At 43.6% G+C, this 12,510-nt stretch overlaps 1 protein-coding gene across 3 annotated transcripts in view; it reads left to right on the top strand.

Annotated features, from left to right (window-relative positions):
• The window catches only part of kcnab2a (potassium voltage-gated channel subfamily A regulatory beta subunit 2a), a 285,811-nt gene that overhangs the window by 87,425 nt on the left and 185,876 nt on the right, over positions 1-12,510 (top strand). The window lies entirely within an intron of this gene.

The raw sequence follows: 12,510 nt of genomic DNA, 5'->3' as shown, positions 1-12,510 counted from the left end.
GCTATGAGGAGACAAGAGGTGAGTTACTCACCACAGAATTCCCAGCCCCCGACCTGCTCTTGTAGCCACAGTATTTATATGGCTGGTCCAGTTCAGTTTCTGGTCAGTAATAACCCCCAGGATGTTGATAGTTGGGGTGGAGGGGATTCACTGATGGTAATGCCATTGAATATCAAGGGGAGATGGTTAGATTTGCACTTGTAGGAGATGGTCATTGCCTGCCACTTGTGTGGCGCGAATGTTACTTGCTACTTATCAAGCCAAGCCTGAATATTGTCTAAGTCTTTCTGCATATGGACAGACTGCTTCAGTATCTGGGGAGCCATGAATGGTGCTGAACATTGTGCAATCATCAGCAAACACCCCCAACTTCTGACCTTATGATGGCGGGAAGGTCATTGATGAAGCAATTGAAGATGATTGAGCCTAGGACACTACCCTAAGGAACTCATGCCATGATATCCCGGGGCTGAGATGATTGACCTCCAACAACCACAACCATCTTCCTTTGTCCTAGGTGTGACTCCAACCACTGGAGAGTTTTCCCCCTGATTCCCATTGATGCCAGCTTTGCTGGGTCTCTCTGATGCCACACTTGGTCAAATGCTGCCTTGATGTTAAGAGCAGTTACTCTCACCTCACCACCCTTTTTGTCCATGTTTGAGCCAAGGCTGTAATGAGGTCAGGGGCTGTGTGACCCTGGCAGAATCCAAACTGAGTGTCAGTAAGGTTATTGTTGTGCAAATGCAACTTGATAGCACTGTTGAGGACATCTTCTATCACTTCATTGATGATCGAGAGTAGACTGATGGGGTGATAATGATGTACTTTATATTGAGGTGTAAATAAGTAATTAGCTAGTCACCTTTGTAATGCAAGAAGTGCAGCAGCCAATATGTGCATGGCAAACTTCCACAAACAGCAATGTGATAATGACCACATAATCTGTTTTTGTGATGTTGATTTAGGAATAAATATTAGCCAGAATGCCCTGTTCTTCTTTGAAATAGTGTCGTGGAATCTTTTACATCCACCTGAGCAGTAACACGGGGCTTCGGGTTTAATGTCTCATCAAAAAGACATCACCTCCGACAGTGCAGAGCTCCCTCAGTACTGCACTAAAGTGTCAGCTTGATTTTTGCACTGAAGCCCTGGAGTGGGACTTGAACCCAGAACCTTATGACTCAGGAGCAACCAATTGAGCCATGATGGATACATATCTTGAATCTGAGATCAAAAGCATGACTTGAAGGCCCTAGACATCCATTATCACACCTGGAAGTCGATACTAGCTGTCGATAGAGAAAAATGGTGACGCCTCCTGTGGGCTGGCGTGCAATACTGGGATGACCAGTGGCTAAGCAACAATGCTGAAATCAACAACCCACAATGACGTTCACTAGATTCATGTGTGGCACTTGTGGCAGAACCTGCCTCTCAAGGACTTGCCTCTTTAACACTAAGGTAAAAGCAAAATACTGCAGATGCTGGAAATTTGAAACAAAAACAGAAAATGCTGGAAAAACTCAGCAAGTCTGACAACATTTGTGGAGATAGAAACAGAGTTGATGTTTCAAGTCCATATGACCCTTCTTAAGAGCTTCAGTAGCTTTAGTAGCTCCGGAGAAGGATCATACAGACTCGAACCGTCAACTCTGTTTCTCTCTCCACAGATGCTGTCAGACCTGCTGAGTTTTTCCAGTGTTTTCTGTTTTTGTTTGCCTCTTCAACCATCAGCAAAGATGAGCCATATGAAGACACTCCATCTGAAATGGATTTGTTTGCTGCGTGTTGATCACCTTTCGTAGATGGAAGGGTGCCAGTGACCGATGAGATATGTAATTCTGACTTGTAAGAATGGCTGTTAAAACATAGCTTGTCTTTGTGTTGTGGATATTTTCAGTTCTTATCTTTGATTTTTTTTATGTTTTGAAATTTATTACAATTTGTACAAAAATGCACAATCGTAGGTATTTATGTCTATATTAAATTTTGCAGCTGTGAATAAGGAATGATGTTTACGATTTTATTTGTTAAAATGGTATTGCTAATGCATGTGTCAGTTTGTAACTACTAAATATCTTGAATTTTTGCAAGAAAAAATGTTAAATTTTGCATACAGTCGAAAATACATTACTAAAGATGTACTGTAGTTAGTAAATGTATTTCTTTTCTTTTCTCATCAATTTTCTCTACTGTTTTCTTTTCTCAGCTGTTCCCCCTCCCCCCCCCAACCTCACACTACCCAGGATTTTGACCTCACCAAAGCAAGATCCCTTCCAGCCCACAATGCTTTTCCCATTGAATTGTTTTTCGTGTGTAACTCTAGATGTGTGGTGTTAGGCTGTTTCACCCTTAGACATCACAGCCAAGCCAAAATCTGTCCTCACTTAATGTCCTCTTATGCTTTTGAAATGGGGGTCGATGGATAGTGATTAGGGGAGGTGGTTGCGTAATCGTATTGACACTGGATTGGTATCCTAGGGACCCAGGGTAATGCTCCAGGGACACGGGTTCGAATCCCACTATGACAAATGGTGAAATTTGAATTCAATAAAAATCTGGAATTGAAAGTCTGATGATGGCCACAAAACCATTGCTGATTGTCGTAAAGACTCATCAGGTTCACTAATGTCCTTTAGGGAGGGAAATCTGTCCTTACCCGGTCTGGCCTACATGTGACTCCGGACCCACAGCAATGTGGTTGGTTCTTAACCGTCCTCTGAAATTGCAGAGCAAGCCACTCAGCTGTATCAAACCGCTACAACAAAGATATATGAGAATAAACTGAACATACCACCCGGCATTGACATAGGCAGCAGAAATGACAATGGCACACCTGGCCCTGTCGACCCTGCAAAGTCCTTCCTACTAACATCTGGGAGCTTGTGCCAAAATTGGGAGAGATTAGTCAAGCAACAGCCTGACATAGTCATATTTACAGAATCATACTGTACAGCCATATCCCAAATACCAGCTTCACCATCCCTGGGTATGCCTTGTTCCACCGGTACATGGTATACATTTGGGAGGGAGTTCCCCTGGGACCCCTCTACATTGACTCCAGACCCCAGACATGGGCAAACAAGCCTCCTACTGACTACCATCTACCACCCTCCTTCAGCTGATGAATGAGTACAACCCCATGTTGAACACCACTTGGAGGAAGCACTGAGGTTGGAAAGGGCACAGAATGTACTCAAGGTTGCGGACTTCAATGTCCTTCACCAAGAATGGCTTGATAGCACCTTTATTGACTGAGTTGCCGTGTCCTGAAGGACATATCTGGCAGGCTGAGACTGTGACAGGCAGTGAGGGAACCAACAAGGGGGAAAATCTACTAGACCTTGTTCTCCAAATCTACCTGTTGCAAATGCATCTGTCCATGACTGTATAGGTACGAGTGACCACCTGCCTTCACACTGGGCATACCCTCCATTGTGTTGTGTGACACTACCACTGTGCTAAAGGGGATAGATTCAGAACAGATCTAGCAGCTCACAACTGGACATCCATGAGGCACTATCGGCCATCAGCAGTAGAATTGTATTCAGCCACAGTCTGTAAACTCATGGACCAACATACCCGAGAACAAAGAGCACCAGATTTAGGAGCAGGGGTAGGCCATTTGACCCCTCGAGTCTGCTCCACCTTTCAATAAGATCATGGCTGATCTGCTAATAGCCTCAATTCCACTTTTCTTCCTGCCCCCATAACCCTTGACTCCCTTGGTAATCAAGAATCTATCTAACTCAGCCTTGATTCTCTCACTCCCTTGCTCACACCCTCATTCTACCATGACCATTAAACCAAGGGATGAACCCTGGCTCAATGAAGACTGCAGGTCAGTATGCCAGGAGCAGCACCAGGCATACCTAAAAATGAGGTGTCAACCTGGTGAAGCTGCAGTACAGGACTACTTGCCTGCAAACAGCGGAAGCAACATGCGGTAGATGGAGCTAAGCCCACAACCAATGGATCAGATCAAAGCTCTGCAGTCCTGCCACATCCAGTTTTGAATGGTGGTGGATAATTAAACAACTAACACAGGAGGCTCCACAAATATCCCCATCCTCAATGATGGGGGAGCCCAGCAAAAGACAAAGATGCAGCATTTGCAACCATCTTCAGCCAGAAGTGCTGTGTGGATGATCCATCTTGACCTCCTGAGGTGCCCAGCATAACAGATGTCAATCTTCAGCCACTTTGATTCACTCCAAGTGATACTGAGAAACAACTGAAGGCATTGGGCACTGCAAAGGCTTTGGGCCCTGACAACATCCCGGCAATAGTACTGCAGACTTTTGTACTCCAGAACTAGCTAAACTGTTCCATTACGGTTTCAACACTGGCATCTACTCGACAATGAGGAGAATTACACAGGTATGGCCTGTCCACAAAAAGCAGGACAAATCCAATCTGGCAAATTATCAACCCATCTGCCCCCTCTTGATCATTTGCAAAGTGATGGAAGGTGTCATCATCAGTACTATCAAACGGAACTTACACAGTGATAACTGCACATTGATGCTCGGTTTGGGTTCTGTCAGGACCACTAAGCTCCAGACCTCGTTACAACCTTGTCCAAACATGGACAAAAGAGCTGAATTCAAGAGCTGAGGTGGAAGTGATTGCCTTTGACATCAAGGCAGCATTTGACCCAGTGTGGCATCAAGGAGCCCTAGCAAAATTGATTCAATGTGAATTGGAGAAAATGCTCTACCGTTTGGAGTTATACCTGGCACAAAGGAAGATGGTTGTGGTTTTTGGAGGCCAATCATCTCAGTCCCAGGACATCACTGCTGGAGTTCCTCAGGGTAGCGTCCTAGGCCCAACCATCTTCAGCTGCTTCATCAATGACCTTCCCTCCATCATAAGATCAGAAGTGGCGATGTTTGCTGATAACGGAACAATGTTCAGCATCATTTGAAACTCCTCAGATACTGAAGCAGTCTGTGTCCATATGCAGCAAGACCCTGACAACATTCAGGCTTTGGCTGATAAGTGGAAAGTAGCATTTGTACCACACAAGTGCCAGGTAATGATCATCTCCAACAAGAGAGAATCAAACCATCTCCCCATTACATTCATTGGCATTACAATTGCCGAATTCCCCACTATCAACATCCTGGGGTTACCAGTGACTGGAAATTGAATGGGATCAGCCATAGAACTACTGTGGCAGCAAGAACAGGTCAGAGACTGGAAATTCTGCGATGAGTAACTCGCCTCCTCATTCTCCAAAGCCTGTCCACCATCTAGAAGGCACAAGTCCGGAGTGTGATGGAATGCTCTTGGCTGAATGAGTGCTGCTCTATCGACACTCGAAGCTCAACACCATTCAGGACAAAGCAGTCTGCTTGATCAGCATCCCTTCCATCAACTTAAGCATTCACTCCCTCCACCAGTGGCAGCAGTGTATACTATATATAAGATGCACTGCAGCAATTTGCCAATGCTCCTTTGACAACGCCTTCCAAGCCCATGACCTCTTTTACCTAGAAGCATGGGAGCACCACCACCTTCATGTTCCCCTCCAAGCCCCACACCATCCTGACTTGGACCTGTATCGCCATTACTTCACTGTCGCTGGATCAAACTCCTGGTCTTCCCTTCCTAACAGCCCTGTAGGTATACCCTTTTTAAAAAGTCTTTCCCAGAATGTGGGCATCGTTGGCTAGGCCAGCATTTATTGCCCATCCCCAATTGGTCTTGAAAAGGTGGTGGGAAGCCACCTTCTTGAACCACTGCTGCCCATGTGGTGCAGGTACACCCATGGCAGTCCGCCACCTACCTGCACCAGATGGACTGCAGCAGTTCAAGAAGGTGGCCACCACCACCACCCACTCAAGGGCAATTAGGGATGGGCAACAAATGTTGGCCCTGTCAGTGACGCCCACATACCACTAAAGAGTAAAAAATAATTGATCAGTTGATTAAAGCAGTAAATAGCTGAGCTTTACAGATTCTCGAAATCCCAGTTTAATTCTTGGTTTGTGTTGAATAGCTGATCCCAAGTTGGCAAGAGAGGTAAAATTATCTCTCTCTGATTATTTTCTAATGACCCTTACTGGAACCTGGGTAAGTGCAAGAAGGGTATGAGTGTATGGCTCCCTGCACCAAGTATGCCAAATAAATCTCCCCATCACGCCACACTTGCCAAACAGCCAAACCACGGTAAAACCAGAAAGTAGTATAAAAACTTCAGATTAAAAATAAATGACTTTGCTGTGGTTCTACAGGTGATGCTTTGTTATTATTAGTCCTATACTGGATCATGCAGTTTATGATCCTAGCTGATGTTACTACTGGACAAGTCGGATCCCAGAGTGGAACCCAGTCTGCTAGATCCTAACTTTTACTTTTTGTTTAGAAAAGTGGAGGGCGGCTGCTGAACAGAGTCATAGGAGTCAGTTGATGAACTTTTAACAAAAGAATAAAACATTTGTGAAACAAGATGAACTATATTACAATACTTCTTCACCCACAACTATACCTTTACAGACATATACAGATTTGTAAAGATACACAGTTACAAAAGCTATCTTATACTCTCATGTTCACAGTAAGTACACAGTCCATGCAAACAAATAGGCAACCTGTGGCCAGGCACCCCAAACTCTGCAACCATCTGACAGATGCCACCTCAAATAGATGCTATGGATCACTCGTCAACTCCCTCCAGACACTTGTCACACCTGGAGCCAATCGGTCTCACTGAACTCCATCTTTCACACAAGGGTTTCCGATCTCCACTCTCAAAGAACCCGCTTTGGAATCTTCTCCTAACTGACACTTTCTCTTGGACGCCTTCCACAAGGATCCACCTCCAGGGTCTCGAACTCTCCTTTCAATGTTCCTCACCCCTGGATCGCCACATGGACTCAATCTTTGCCTTCCACGCACTCTCTCTTAGACTCAGTCATGCAAACAGAACACTACTGCTTCACATGCCCATAGTAAAGAGTTGCAGACCTTTGGCTGTCTCCTTCGATCTTCTGGCTTCTCATAAGCCTACTTTGCTTTAAGCCTGCGTCCTGCAGCTTTCCCCCTTTAAGCTTGGAGCCTTCCTCTGCTCCTCACTTCTCTTAACTTCACTTAACAGGACCTTTCCCAGATTCCTGTCCTTGCCCTTTGACTTAACTTTCCTCTTGGGACCTTTTCCTGTTTCCCTGGTTTTGGGGACTTACTTCTTTAGGTTTTGGAACCTGCTTCCTGCAGTTCCCTCTCCTGTGTCCAGCTTCTCCTGGCAGCTGCTTCCAACTGAACTAAAATTGCTTTCTGTTTCTCCCTGTCTCCTTTTGCTAGGCAGCAGCCCAGTTTTTTTCTACCCTGTGTTTGTTTTAACTCCTCTTCAAGAGTCATAAAAACTCATTAGAATGCAGGCATCTTTCAAAGTGAAACTAAAACTCAAGTTCCTCCTTTTCTTCACACACAAATACAGAAACACAAATTAAACTTAAACTTAAAGCTAAAACTCATTCATAACACCCACAAATACAAATATAACTTACTTAAACTATCTCTAGTTCCTAATAAGTTTGAATTATTTTGACTATGTTGGCATTTTATAAAATTGTAATTTCTATTATTAACTATTTATAAATTTAACTGTGATAGTTGTTATGTTAATTGAGTTTTATTTATGTTAAAACTGATTATCATTTTTGAATAAACATTTGATTGGATTCCTTGGAGGAGAAACATTAATGACATTCTGTATCAGGTTAATGTACAATGAAATGTAACTTCACCTATGATCGCTTAAACACTAAAATGTGCACATAATAAAGCTCTGCCTAATCCTTATAAGATTTACTATGAAGGGTGTATATTGGATTGATGCCATCATTATGTACAGCACTGTAATATAGTTTTATTAAAATATGCTTTGTAATTAGTAGCTGAAAGATGCGGCTGATCTGAAACAGAACAGTTGATCTGAAGTTTTGCATCAAATTGAGGCTGTTGAATATGTAACATGAATAATTGAGTTGATAGATTTCTTTGGTGAGGATGGGATACTGAAGGTCGCTTAAGATGGTCTTTCCAATCAGTATGTATAAAGGATGAAAATGTGCATAATGTGTAGCACACCAAATAGAATTTTCTTTTCTGGGGTGTGGGTTGCAAAGTGATAAAAGTGAAGAGTTAATTACTCAAATTACCATTCAAAATAATCTTTTAGTAAACTGTACAAATCACAAAAGAGAGGGAAGACGCGCACATATGCCCACGTGCACACATGCACGCACACACTCAAACCTGCCAGCACATAAAACTGCAATTATCGAGTTCCAGAATAGTTACAGCACAGGAGACGGCGATTTGGCCTGTATGCCCATGCTGGCTCTCTGTAGAACCAACAGAATTAGCCCTGCAATATTGCATAAATGTTGCACCTTGATATTGTTTAGTGCAAAACTGAGCAGGTTTGAGTGTGTGCGTGCATGTGTGAACGTGTGTGTGTTAGTGCGCATGTTCCCTCTCTAAACTAACATGCTGAAAATCCTCCCTATTTCCCCCTCCCTCCCATCTCCACGTTCCCACCTCCCTCCCATCTCCACCTTCCCATTTTCCTCCTTTCTCCCTGCTCTTCTCCCTCCCTTCTCTCCGCTTCCTTTCCCTCCCTCCTTTTCTCTCCGCCTTCCTCCATCCCTAGTCTACTGACCAAGCAAATGCACAGTACCTTGATCACTGAAAAGACAGAAAACTTTGTGGAAATTTGAAAGGTTACTCCTGATGACCTACAATTTAAAAGTAATCACATATTAACTTCAAGTTTAAGGATATCTTATTCTACACAAGTATCATTGTCGATCAGTTGGAGTACATTTAGTTACTTGATATAGGGGTCATAATTTGGTTGCATAATGGAGAAAGCCACAGGTTGAAGTAACACTCAGCTTTACCTCTTCACCTCTCTTGATTTATCCATTGTCAATTGTTGCAAGATTACTTTTGCAACAACCAGACTTGGATGAACTGCAGTGGACTAATCATTTTGTCACTGCGTCTGATGTTGAATCTTTGGTTCAATGTTCATTGTTTTGCTGACTATGCCTGTGTAGTATCTTGGGATGCCTTTCTACAAAAAAGTTGTTATGTAAGTGGAAGTTGTGAGAAGCAACTGAAATCTGTAATCTTATTAGATACTTTAGAGCTGTGATAGAAATATTCTTCTGGAACTGTGGGTTTGTATTAGTTTACTATGTAATTTTATAACTCTAATAGTTTATAGATAAGAGCATTTGTTTCAATGGCAAGGGATATTTTTTGTCTTTGAGATATGTAGACTGTGGGGTTCTGTTAGAATGCAAAGATTGGTGGAAATTACAGCATAGAAAGAGGACATGTGATCCATTGTGCTTGTACTGGTAAATAGCTATCAAACTGGGATATAATTCTGTTGGAAGTGCTTAGGCTAGAAGCCAATGGACTTGATTCAGTTGGGTAGAATTGGAAAAGGCAAAGGAATGAACACCAAAAGAGTAACACCTGCAGAAAATTGCAGTGCTGTATTGCTACATTAAAGATACCATATAAAATGCAAGTTGCTCAGATTTCCTCTAGAAAGAAATGTCATTTCCAATTTTGAATGCTGCGTCGTTGATGCGGAATGAAGTAATGATGCGTTACTCTTACTGCAGTGTGATGCACAACATTTTTTTTGGCTGATTTAGACTAAAATGACAGAAATTGGGTAATTGCTTTCCATTTCCCTTTTGCTTTAGCTGTGTTCAGGGGTGTCAACTCTTTCTGGTGGTAATTAGCAAGGGATAGTTTTTTTTTCTTGAAATTTCTTTGTAAAATCTTGAAATGCATTCTCATTTAATGTATAAGGTGGAACAAATTATATTTGTAACTAAATATTTTGCAAGATCAGTGTAATTCAGTTAAAATTGACTGAAAACTTTATTCAACATTAAAAACTGAAGAGTTGAAATTGCTTTTGACAGACCAACAAAATATATCTGATGGATAACTAATGGGAATTTAAAAAATAACTTTTTTGCATTTTATTCACACTTTCAGGTAATTTACTGTGTGTTTGTGTGTAAAGTATTTCCATCTCTATACTGAAAGTATGTAGCACAGATTTTGTTAACATTAGCAAACAGCGTCAATTTTTAAAATGTGATATGTTGTGCATATTGCTTGGCTGCATCTTGTCTCACACAGCAACCTGGCCATCCTGTGATTTTTATCATTCTTAACAGTTACAAATTGTTTTCTCCAGTAGCTTGTTTAATCTTGATCATTCTGTCCACTGATAAGCAAAATATTAATAGTTTGATATCTTTTTCTGGTTTCAAGTGTGTATTAATTGACATGAATTCTTCGTTGTCTTCTTTTCTGGTCATATGAAGTAGATATCTTCTGCTTTCCTTTCATTACCATTATTGAGTTGATCAGGATATTGACTTGTATAAGAATTTTCCTATCAACAAGCACATTTGTATGCTTCTTGATCAGATTTTAGAGCTGGAGGTAGTTTCCAGTTTCCTATCTATGTAGATCAGGCTTGTCTAATCCTTTCACTTTACGTGAGGCACATTCCCTTTTCTTCTCACTCAAGGGGCCGATGAGCAAATTTCAGAAAGATAGGGTTTGGCACAACATGAACGTGAATTAAACGTGAATTTCAAAATAAAGTTGAGGTATGAAGAAAAGAAATAATTTGGAAAAGAAATAACTTGCTGAGCAAAAATAAAGCAATATCAAAGCAATAAATTGATAATTAAAAAAGAGCAACTAATAAAGATCACCATTAAAGTGTGAGAGGGACAGAGTCTGTTTCCTTGGCTCACTGCCAACTCTTGTGGCTCACTCACTCACTCTCACCCAATGTGTGAGGGTTGTGGGGTTGAGGGTGAATGGGAATGCTGAGACTGCGAGTGAGCCAGACGTGTGCACACTTCCCTCACTCACTCACTCTCTCACACTGACTCTCTCTCCCAAATTCACTCACTCACTCTCTCCCACACTCTCTCACTCTTTCCCTCACTCTCTCTCCCACACTCACCAACTCTTTCACACTCTCCCACGTTCTCTCACTCTTCCACATTCACTCTCTCGATTGCTCCCACGCTCTCTCTATTACTCCCAAGCTCGCTCGCTCTCTCCCACTTGCTCGCTTGCTCTCTTCCACGCTCGCTCGCTCTCGCTCTCCCCCCCCCCGGCTCGCTCAATCTCCCACGCTCGCATGCTCTCTTCCATGCTCTCTCTCACGCTTGATCGCTCTCTCCCACGCTTGCACGTGCTCTTCGATGCTCGATCGCTCTCTCGCACACTTGCCTCATCGCTCGCTCTCCCGCGCTCGCCCCATCGCTCGCTCTCCCGCGCTCGCCCCATCGCTCGCTCTCCCGCGCTCGCCCCATCGCTCGCTCTCCCGCGCTCGCCCCATCGCTCGCTCTCCCGCGCTCGCCCCATCGCTCGCTCTCCCGCGCTCGCCCCATCGCTCGCTCTCCCGCGCTCGCCCCATCGCTCGCTCTCCCGCGCTCGCCCCATCGCTCGCTCTCCCGCGCTCGCCCCATCGCTCGCTCTCCCGCGCTCGCCCCATCGCTCGCTCTCCCGCGCTCGCCCCATCACTCGCTCTCCCACACTCAATCCCTTACTCTCACTCATTCACATTCTCTCTCTCTCTCTCTCTCACACACACTCATTCACTCTCTCTCTCTTCCACGGTCACTCATTCTCTCTACCACACTCACTCACACTCGCTCTCTCTCCCACGTTCGCTCACTCGCTCTCCCTCCCACACTCGCTCTTTCTCTCTCTCCCGCGCTCGCGCTCTCTCTCTCTCTCTCTCTCTCTCTCCCATGCTCGCTCTCACTCTCTCTCTCTCCCACGTTCGCTCTCACACTCTCTCTCTCCCACCCTCTCAATGGAGTCTGTGACCCAGTTAGGTAAGATTGCTGTTTTGAATTAAATGTTAAAAAGTGTGTTGTATTGATGATGCCTTACTTAAAAAGCTTTTATGTTGATACTGAATGCTTGGTGAATTTGAAGTGACGAGTCTAAATTGTACTCTGGTTTTGCTGCTGCTCCCTTTGAAAGGCGAATTAGAAGGAGCCCTTCATTCTCTGCCAATGGTAGCTGCAGTTGGGAATCAAATGTATTTGCAGAGTTTAGTTCTTTCATATGGTAGCGTGCAGTTGCTAGGGGAGTACAGTACAGTGCAGGGCCCATGGCTTTTGCGCTTAACCGTTTCTTAATATCACATGGAGTGAACCGAATTTGCTGAATGGCATCTGTGATGGTGGGGTGTGGGGAGGTCCTCAGGTGGAAGCTGAGATGGATAATACTTGACATTTCTGGCTGAAAATGGTTGTGAATGTTTCATCCTCATCCTTACACTCAAATGCTGGGCTCCACCATCATTATGGATGGGATAAACGTAGAACCACCTCCTGCTAGTTGGTCAATTATCCACCACCATTCATGACTGGATGTGCAGAATTGCAGAACTTTGATCTGATCTGTTGGTTGTGGGATCACATAACTCTG

This window comes from Cetorhinus maximus, chromosome 15 (genome assembly GCF_964194155.1).
Source record: "Cetorhinus maximus chromosome 15, sCetMax3.hap1.1, whole genome shotgun sequence".
In the NCBI taxonomy this organism is placed as follows: Eukaryota; Metazoa; Chordata; class Chondrichthyes; order Lamniformes; family Cetorhinidae; genus Cetorhinus; species Cetorhinus maximus.
This window is presented reverse-complemented; position numbering and strand designations above follow the sequence as displayed.